Source organism: Typopeltis vanoorti, chromosome 19, assembly GCF_054136105.1.
Source record: "Typopeltis vanoorti isolate ZY-2024b chromosome 19, IOZ_Tvanoo_1.0, whole genome shotgun sequence".
NCBI lineage: Eukaryota > Metazoa > Arthropoda > Arachnida > Uropygi > Thelyphonidae > Typopeltis > Typopeltis vanoorti.
The window spans coordinates 111437445-111448205 of NC_143567.1; positions in this window are offsets into that span (position 1 = coordinate 111437445).

Sequence of the window (10761 nt, forward strand, 5' to 3'; positions counted from 1 at the left end):
TTCACAGACAATGACAAACATCCATGCCCATGGTGGGATTCACATCCGCATCCTTTTGACAGATGAGTGGATACTCTAATCACTCGCCAACCAGATCGGTCCCCAGTAGCCTCAATATTTTGTCAGCTAATATTGTGAGTGTCATGCAACAACTGAGTTAGTGACAAAGCTTGTAGCGACATTTAATTTTATGTGATCACGAATTTAAAGAATCAACGTGATGTCATTTACGAAGATTTTTTTTTTTTTTTCAAATTGTTCTATCATTTGTTTTGTATTTCATTTTATCAACTTTTCTATTTCGTCTATGTACATACGAAGAGGCGGGTCTGGAAAATTCAGATAAACACCTACAACAAAAATGATAAATGACAAAAATTACATATATACCAGGTGATTATAAAATAACGTCAAGTGTTCAGAGCCCTCTAGCGAGTAATGTGTTGGACGAATATTCGGTAGACGTACACAGTGGAACATGGGGATTCGATTTAACGGGAAAAAATAGTACCAAAAGTCGCCAACAGGGAAAATTTTGGCGCTGTTTACAGAGTAAAATGCATTAATTTGCATTATCGCTTTTCTTGTGAGCGATCATGCAATAAAAGGAAAGCCCGTGAGATTTCTTATCATTCGTAGACGAACTGCATTTTGATGCTTCTTACCTTATGCGAGCGTGCTTTGTTAGTTAATCTCTATTATCAGCGGAACAATAATGCCAGTGCTTGTCTTCGTGATTTTCAGCGTATGAAAAATTTACGAAAAGGACCGATTAGTGTAACAAACTTACGAAAACTGATTCGGCGATTTGAAACTACTGGAACTCTAGCAGTGCAGGAGGTAGGCAGGGGATGCAAACCAATCGTTGCAACTGCTATTGTGGAACAGGAGATGACGAATGTGCAGGGTACCAGCAGTGCATGAGCAATACCCCGCAAACGGATATCGCATACACAACGGTGTGGAAAATCCTACACCAGATGTTGAAGTTTTACCCCTAAAAAGTCAGTAATGTTCAAGAATTGCGCCCTGGTGATGCGACCACACGAATCGACTTATCTTTGAGATTCTTAGCGGCATAGAAGTGGATGATGCATGGCCGTGGCAGATTTTATGGAGTCACGAAGCGCACTTTTATTTAAACGGCGATATTAACACACGCAACTGTCGCATTTGGGCTGCAACTAATCCGCACGTGTGTCTGCAGATGCCTATCCACTCGCCCAAAATCACAGTGTGGTGCGGATTTACGGCATCTTTTATCATCGGTCCATACTTTTACGAGGAAAATCGCCAAAATGGACCAGTGACCTGTTCCGTCAATGCTAACAGGAATGCCAATATGCTATAGAACTTTGTGGTTCCACAACTGCAGCAAAGAGGATGTCTCGATTCGACCAACTTCATGCAGAATGGTACACCACCCCACATCGGACTTCAGGTACAGCGTGTTTTGCGACAACATTTCAATGCACGAATAAGAATCATTAGTCGTGCATTTCCCGCGCCATGGCCACTGAGATCGCCGGATCTCAAACCTTGTGACTTTTGGCTGTGGGGTTTTCTTAAAAGCAGTGTGAATCAAGGACATGTACTCGATATTCCAACTTTGAAAGATCGAATAACGTTACACTTGAGACAAATCAATTCCGATATGTTGCGAGCCACTGGAAAATGTCGTGCACCGTATGCAGTTCCTGGAACATCAGAATGGTGGTCATATTGAACCTCATTTGTAAGTAACAATAAACGTCATGAAATTGATGTGTGCCGTCTCTCATTTGCATTTAGTCATTCATTTGTCACACCTACTAAAATTAATTTGGCAGCGCCAAAATTTCCCCTGTTGGCGACTTTTGGTACTTTTTGTTTTTCGTTAAATCGAATCCCCCCATGATCCACTGTGTACGTCTACCGAATATTGGTGTGTTTCGTCCAATACATTACTTGCTAGAGGGCTCTGAACACTTGACGTTATTTTATAATCATTTTATAATCACCCGGTATATATATATATATATATATATATATCACAGATATATATAATTATATATATATAATTATTGATTATTTATATAATTATATATATAATTATATAATTTATATATATATATATATATATATATATAATCACAGACAGCATAACATCAAAGGAAACAACATTGATTATTATCTAAGGATCAGGTGAGTGCCAGTAGTGTGCAGTGCCTGTGTGCAAAACTTTAGTGGCTTCCCTATCCCCTCCCCCCCTTTCAAATAAAAAAAATCACTTAAAAAAACATTTTATTTTAGTATATACTCCTCTTTGGCGCCTTTACTGTCCTGTCGCCTGTGTGCGTCGTACACATTGCACATATGACCGGCGTGCCCCTGCTAAGGATGTACATTATAGATCCTTAGCTAATGCACAATGTTCTATTATAATTATATGTTTATTACTAATAGACACTTGTATACCTCTAAGATCGTGGAGTACTATCTGAAAGTAGCATTATTTAGAATAATGTGGCGCCATCTCTCGACACAGTTTAAATTTAAGCTTTATTAGAGCTAGTTATAGTTAGTAGTTTGTAGTGTTATTTATAATAATAACTAATTCAGACAATACATTCTGTAACATTCTGCAAAACACGTTGCAATAATTATGGCACCTGTACGAAGGAAAATGGCGGCCAGTAATGATGGTTCGCCATCTTTATCAAAAAACGGTAATATAAAAGAAATGAGTCAGTGTACTAGCTGTGAAATGTACGCTTTGCGGAGTACGGTCGGAGTGTGGATAGATGATAATAAAGGATTGAATGTGTGTAGAAAATGTAGGGAGAATGAGGAATTGAAGTGTATTTCGGATCGTGAGTGTGATTTTTTTGTTAAATTTCAGAATGAAGAAAATAGGGATATGACAAGAAACGGCAAGGTTGTACATGAGAATTATGAGAGTGCGAATGTAGAAAGTGTGAATGATAGTATTAATGGTTTCTCAGAGAATAAAAAAGATGAGATAGATGCATTGAGTGAGATCGCGTTGTTGAATGCGATAGAAAGGGCAAAACAGCAGCTAGAGTGCATGAACAAAAGTCGACTGAATGAACCAACCAATAATAAAAGGTATGACAGGAAAAATAGGCATATGAATGTGAACATGAACAAAATGAAGGATAGAGTGCTGTATGGAGACTCGTTAGTACGAGGAGTGTTAGTAGAGGATTTCACAAAATCGTACCAACCTGGTGCGACAATAAAGGATGTAACTGAGTCTATCAGAGAGCAAAAGGAAAGGGTGAAAGAAATGATTGTTGTGGCAGGTACGAATGATTTGAAAGGAGATAAAATGGAAATGAGAGAAGACCTGAATGAATTGTTTGAGGTAGCAAAAGAAAAGTGTGAGAGAGTTAGAATGATTAGTCTTTTGCCACGGTATGACAGTGAAATGTTTAAAAGGAGGGCCATAATTGCGAATAACTTTATGCGTGGGTTATGTATGACGAGTGGTGTGGAATTTGTGGACGTGTGGAGTGAGTTTGATGGGCGAAAGGATCTATATAAGATGGATGGCTTGCATTTGAATGTTTATGGTGTAAGAAGACTTGAGAAAGTGTTGCTGAATGTAGTGGATGTGCAAATTCAGGGAAACTAGATTTGTTAAGGGGGGGAGTAGATATACAGTCCTTAGGGAAGCAGTTGAATGTAAGAATGAATATAATATGCTAGAGCAAATAAGGACAACAAACTAGAGTGGGATAGTTAATATAAGGCACCAAGGTAGGGTTGGGGCTAATGGGGGTCTTAAATTCATGTACACTAATACTAGGAGTATTAGGGACAAGAAGGAAGAGTTTTTGGCCATGGTTGGCACTTCTAGACCACAGGTTATTGGTATTAGTGAAACATGGCTGAATGTAGATGATATAGCTAGTGGGATTGAATGTGATGGGTATAGTGTGTTCAGGAATGACAGAGAGAATAAAATGGGGGGAGGAGTATTGTTGATGATAGCTGATGAGCTACAGCCAAGGAGAATAGCAGTTGAATTGCAGTATAGAGAAAAGAGCACATTTGAGGCCATTTGGTGTGAGATTGTGGTTAGCAGAACTAAATATACAATTGGGTGCTGCTATAGACCAGGTGATGGAAAAGATGGTGGTGACAGTATGCACAAGCAAATAGAAGAAATGAGTGGAAGGAGGGTGAATATTATGGGAGATTTCAACTATGGTCGCACTGATTGGAGTGAGGAGAGGACACACAGGAGGAAGGAATTGGATTTTATGTGGTTATTAAGGGATAACTATCTGCGACAGCAAATAATAGTAAATACTAGGGGTCAGAGAGTGCTTGACCTAGTAATTACATCTGAGGATTTGGCTGTAACAAATACGACCACATTAATTGCCACCAATCGGTGAGAGTGATCATAGGGTCTTGACTTGGGAGGTGGCTAAAGCTGTAGAATTTTCAATTAAGACAGGTACATGTGGAATTATCGCGCTGGAAAGTATGACAAGCTTAGGAGTTTGATTGGCTCAGTGCCATGGCATGTACGAATGCAAGGACTAGAAGTTGATAGTGCATGGGAGGTGCTTGCATGAAGCAATGGCTGACTGTATACCTAGAGTCCGAATAATAAATCAAGTAGGGGTTAAATGGATGAATAACACCATTAAGCTTGAGCTGCAAAAAAAGAAACAACAATGGAGGGAATTTAAGGAGAAAGGTGACCGGCAGGCACATGAAAGGTATAAAGCGCAGGCCAGAAGGGTAACGAGTGTGGTAAGAAAAGCAAAAAAGGATTACGAAAGAACGTTGGCCATGCAGGCTAAAGAGAACCCTAAACAGTTTTTTAGATATATAGCAAGTAAAAGGAAAAATGTACATGGCAGAATGATTTTAAAGAATGTCGATGGTAGGGAGGTAACTGAATCAGTTGAGATAGCTGAGTTACTGAGTGAGCACTTTGCAAGAATATATCATCCGGGTGGTGACATTGCAGAAACGAATAAACCAGTAGATTATATGGGAATTGTGGTGAATGAAGTGGAGGTGAGTAGTCTATTGCATAACCTCAATGTCAATACATCTGTGGGAATGAATGGTATACCAGCTCGTGTAGTACGAGAAGCAGCTAAAGAATTGTCAGTACCCTTGACCATTTTGTTTAATTTGAGTCTCGGGTCTGGGTTAGTCCCAAGCCGGTGGAAGGTGGGGAAAATAGTTCCACTGCATAAAGGTGGTTCCTAGACTGCTGTTGTAATTTACCGACCGATTAGCATATCAGGAATCATTGTCAAGGTCTTAGAAATTAGTCAAGGAAAGAATACAAAATTGGATAGATGAAAATGTGATATTGTATGGGAGACAACATGGTTTTGTGAAGGGTAGATCATGCCTCAGTAACTTGCTCACGTTTTATAACACAGTGACGGCTGAACTGGATAGGGGTAATGGGTTTACAGTGATACTACTGAACCTTGCCAAGGCTTTTGACAGAATACCACATGGAACCGTAATCAGTAAACTGGAGCAGATGGGGATAGATATAGGGTTGGTAAGATGGATAGGCGGGTGGTTGAAGGAGAGATACCATAGAGTGGTTTATTCAGGAATGGAGCCAAAAAGACGTCTTGTGACTAGTGGAGTGCCGCAGGGCTCTGTTCTTGGACCACTGCTTTTCAATTTGTTCATCAATGATATCGGAAAGGATTTGAGAGGAAGTGTTCACTTGTTTGCTGATGATGCAAAGTTGGGTAGAGCAATTGCTAGTGCACAGGATGTCAAAGTTTTACAGGATGATTTGGATAGTTTGGAGGACTGGGCTAGGAAAAATGGATGTCAGTTTAATGTGGCAAAGTGTAAGGTTATGCACTTTGGGGTGAAAAGAACAGCAGTAGTATATCGCATTAGTGGAACCGTACTCCGGGAGATTGATGAGGCCAGGGATTTGGGAGTGCTGGTGGATAGGGAGTTGAAGTTTAGGGGGCACATTGCAAAAGTGACTAAAACAGCTCAACAAATCACTTGGCTTCTGCAAAATACTTTAACATGCAGAGACAAACAAGTTGTTGTTCCTCTGTATCGAGCCTTGATTAGACCCCATCTGGACTTCTGTGCCCAGTTATGGGCCCCAGGGTTTCTTTGTGATGGGGAGGAAGTGGAGAGGTTCCAGAGACGAGTGACCAAGATGATAGCAGGTCTGTGGAATGAACCTTATGATAATAGGTTGAGGATTTGTGGGTTGCAGAAATTGGACGATAGGCGAAGGAGGGGTGATATGATTGAGACATTCAAATTACCGAAGGGTTTTTATAAGATTGATCCAGAAGATATTTTTGAAAATATGACTGGTGGTGGGAGGACTACGGGCCATGCATGAAAGCTAGGTAAGAGCGTGGTTGACAAGGGTGTTAGAGCTAGGTTTTTTACTTGGAGAGTGGTAAATGAGTGGAATAAGCTTCCAGAGTCTGTTGTGGGTGCTACGACCGTGAATGAGTTCAAGGCAAGATATGATAGATACTGTGTGAATGATGAATAGTTGTTCTAGACATGATGTTAGGGCCTCCCTCGATGAGTCTGTCGACTCCTTGTAGTTTTCCGGAACAATAATAATAATAATAATAATAATAATAATAATATTTTAATACATAATTAATATCTGAGATGCATATTAAATTTCTTATCAGCAACATTTCATAGTAAATGCAGGTTTCAAAGTCATTTTTGTTTCCTCATTATTTTCTTGAAATGCACACACACACACACACACACACACACACACACACACACACACACACACACACACACACACACACACACACACACACACACACACACACACACACACACACACACACACACACACACACACACACACACACACACACACACACACACACACACACACACACACACACACACACACACACACACACACACACACACAGAGAAAGAGAGAGAGAGAGAGAGAGAGACAGAGAAGTATTACTCAGAACTAATGCTGTTCTAGACTGTATCCTCTTGTTCCAACACAACCAAGCAGACCAACTTGCTATAGTTCAGTCATTTACATATCGCCGGAAATGAGAACTCAACACCTGTTATCAAAAGACAGCAGCACTTTACAGTGATAGTAGAAGCACTATAGACGGTGTAAAACACCAGAAAAACCATATTGCATTGATAGAACAGACAAGAAATCTGGTTCGGAATCTCACTCTAGAGCAGTGTTTCTCAGCATGGGGCGTACTCCCCACACGGGAGCAATTTGAATATTTTTTGGAGCAATTAGAAAATATGTTGCAATCTCATATACTGATACACCGAACTATCAACTATCAGCTTTGAGGTAGGGCATCAAAATCTTTGAGACGTTAAGGTGGGGCGTGATCCAAAAATCGTTGGGAAATACCGCTCTAGAGGGATGAGAAATCAAGTTCTGCTTGGTGAACGCACATATTGGAGTAGTAGGAAACGAGAGAACGGATCAGCTGGCTAAAGAAGCAGCTAGAAACAACTTACCAAAAGTACTTGAAATCTGCTATAAAAACACTCGCAGAAGAGAAAAGTCTAGACATCTTGGAAGAAGAATCGAAAACATAAAAAACGCATCAACAACAAAAGAATGCGTGCCATGTATCAGAAGCAGACTCCAGCTGAAAAAACATGCCATTTCTCCAGGTTGAATCACACTACTGACGGGACATGGAAAACTAAGACAATACTTACACAGATTCCATATCCTGGAATCACCATCATGCATTTGTAGTCCACACCTTCAACAGACTGTTGACCACATACTTTACGACTGTCAGCAATTGGACTCCATCCGGATACCTCTAATGCAACAAGTCATCACTTCTGGAGACAAATCGCCAGTGTCAAGAGAGAGACTTATCAAAAAGTATTACTCAGGATTAATTAAATTTGCTAATAAGATCAACTTCCAGTCGTTGTAATCTAACATCAAAAATCATCAGTTAACGTCTTTTTTATTCCCGTATATATAGCGCAGTGTTTCTCAAAGTGTGGTACGCATACCCCGGGGGTATGCGAAAGGTCTTTACAGGATGCTGACAATTTTCGGCTATGCGTAATTAAAGGAGTCATATTTTTCAACAAACAGTGTAAATAGAGACAACCGGGATAAAATGCCACTTACTAGTGAATCACATTCCCTCTCCAACAGAAACTATTGTATAGACTAAGCAAAACTATATGTTGCCAGTGGAACATATGGTTTTGCTTAGCACCACCCACGTCATTAACGTGTTAAAACTAAGAAAATTATAGTAAACGTGTTTCAGATATTATGGAATTCGGTTGAAGGGAATTAACATTTCAACTCAACTATTGAAATGCTAATTTGTCTTTGGTTTGCGCGATCTTTTGTTAATACGCACCAATCATATGCAGTTCTTCGCTGCTCTATGTATCTCAAGTCTTGTAATTACTGGTAATTTTTGCTTGAAATAATGGGAAAGAAGATGAAGCTATTTGGGTAGATGACTTTGACGATGCACACAAAGAAACTTCTCGATGTCAAAAGTAGTGATAGCGAGTAGGAGCTTCTTGGTAAGTCGCACCATTTTCAGTTTTTTTCTGAAAACTTTAGTTTCCGAAAATTCTCGCACGTATCTCGCAACACGATTTTTTAGCTTTAATTTTGTGAAAAAATTAGAGTTATATTCGAGTAAATGTGGTAATTTTTTTTTTGGTTTCAAATTCTTACGTTATGGATTCATAACGTAAGGATTCATAACGTAATTCGTATGGATCATTGGTTAAAGATTGGATTCATAAAACCCCCAAAAGAGAGCAATATAGCAAATACAAGTAGCTGTAAGCAACAAGAAAACGTTGATATTGCATCTGGATCAAATGAAATTGATATCAGTGTGTCATGTGACATCTCGAGAGAACCAAAATTTAAAAATAAAAAATATTTTTTGTATACATGAACATATAAATTCAAATAAAATAGAATATTTAATTTCAATTAATATTTTAAATTAATTTATTAATTTTAATAATTTTTAATTAAATAATTAATTAATTGTAGATTTATTTATTTATTTATTTTTAATTAATTAATTAATTTATTTATTTATTTTTAATTAATTAATTAATTAATTTATTTATTTTTAATTAATTAATTAATTTATTTATTTATTTTTAATTAATTTATTTATTTGTTTATTGTTAATCAATCAATTAATTAATTTTTTAATTAATTTATTTGTTTATTTTTAATTAATTTTTTAATTAATTTATTTGTTTATTTTTAATTAATTAATTAATTAATTAACTTTTAATTAATTAATTGAATAATTATTTATTTTTAATCGATTAATTAATTACTTTTAAATTAATTAATTTATTTATTTTAAATTAATTAATTAGGGGTACTTGGTAATAATGAAAATTTAAGAAGGGGTATGCAGATTTCTGAAGTTTGAGAAACACTGGTATAGGGAATAGGTGAGGCCGTTTTGCGCCCTATCTAACTTTTGGAGACTGAGTGGGTAGTTCAAGCTCTACTGGTACCCAATCAGAGATAGTTGGCCCGAGGCTATCACTAATTAAGCGGCACGCAGTGAAGAGAGACGGCTTAACAAAGTGCTGTCATCTCGTGGTCCCTAACCCTAACAGTTGTATTTAATGTCTGAAATAATGTGGGTTCTACGGTCGATTTTCTTGAGTTTACTGGATGAAAAACCCGACTTTCCGGGAGAAAAAACCTTCTTGCCCGTGCCAGAGATTGACTAACTCGGGAACCGTCGAAAAAAGCTTAGAAAAATTTCCTCTAGTCGCCAACTAGACTCGAAATCAAGTTATCCTCCGTGGCATGCAAACGCCACATCCACTGAGCTTCAACATAATTACTGATATATTAAATGTAAATATGAAAACTGATACAAAAATATAAATACAAATGTTAATCAGTACTTGTAAGCTAAATTTAATGTAAGCATTGTATGGAATGGAGCATGTAGGAATAAATTACCTCCTGACAGGGTTAAAAAAAACAACATTATACAAGAAAGCACACACACAGTGATAAACATACAGTATATCATTCCCACTACCTGTCATACTTTTCCTTATATTCATTCATTTTGTTGTTCTGCCATTATTTCCTTTACTTGTAAGAAAAAAAACGATAAAACTCTTTTTGATGTTTGAAGAGCCAGTTTCTGTTCATATTCATATTTAGCTTTCTGTTCAATACTTCTAACTCTTTTAGTCAGCTCCCTATAATTTTCGTAACTGACTTCATCGTTATGCGCTGTATTCTTCGAATCATGGCTTTCTTAAGAATCTCTTGCTTAATAAGATTGCACATTCATTTCACTCCGACCTTGTTTATTCTTCGAATTCTATGGATGCATTTCGATACTGCATTATTGATGTATTCTTTAAATATTTTCCATGCACTATCGATATCCTTCCCATCCAGTAACCGATACAAACGGATCGAAATTATTATATCTTTAAGTTCTCAGTTAGCATGATTTCCCGCTTTCTGGTTCGTCACGTAATCTTTTCTGAATGAAACATCGATCTACTTAGCTAATTACTCCTTTCAGAGAAGCAGTGTGGGTTATTTTTATCCCAGGGATATCCCATCTTTTGAGAATCCAGTGAGCTCTGCTGTTTTCAAAATCGCGGCTCCAAACGGACACCTACGCTACCCTTTATCGAACTCCGAAAGATCCTTTCTTTTTACCATTGTGATCAATGCTATTGACAATTACTGACCACTAGCAC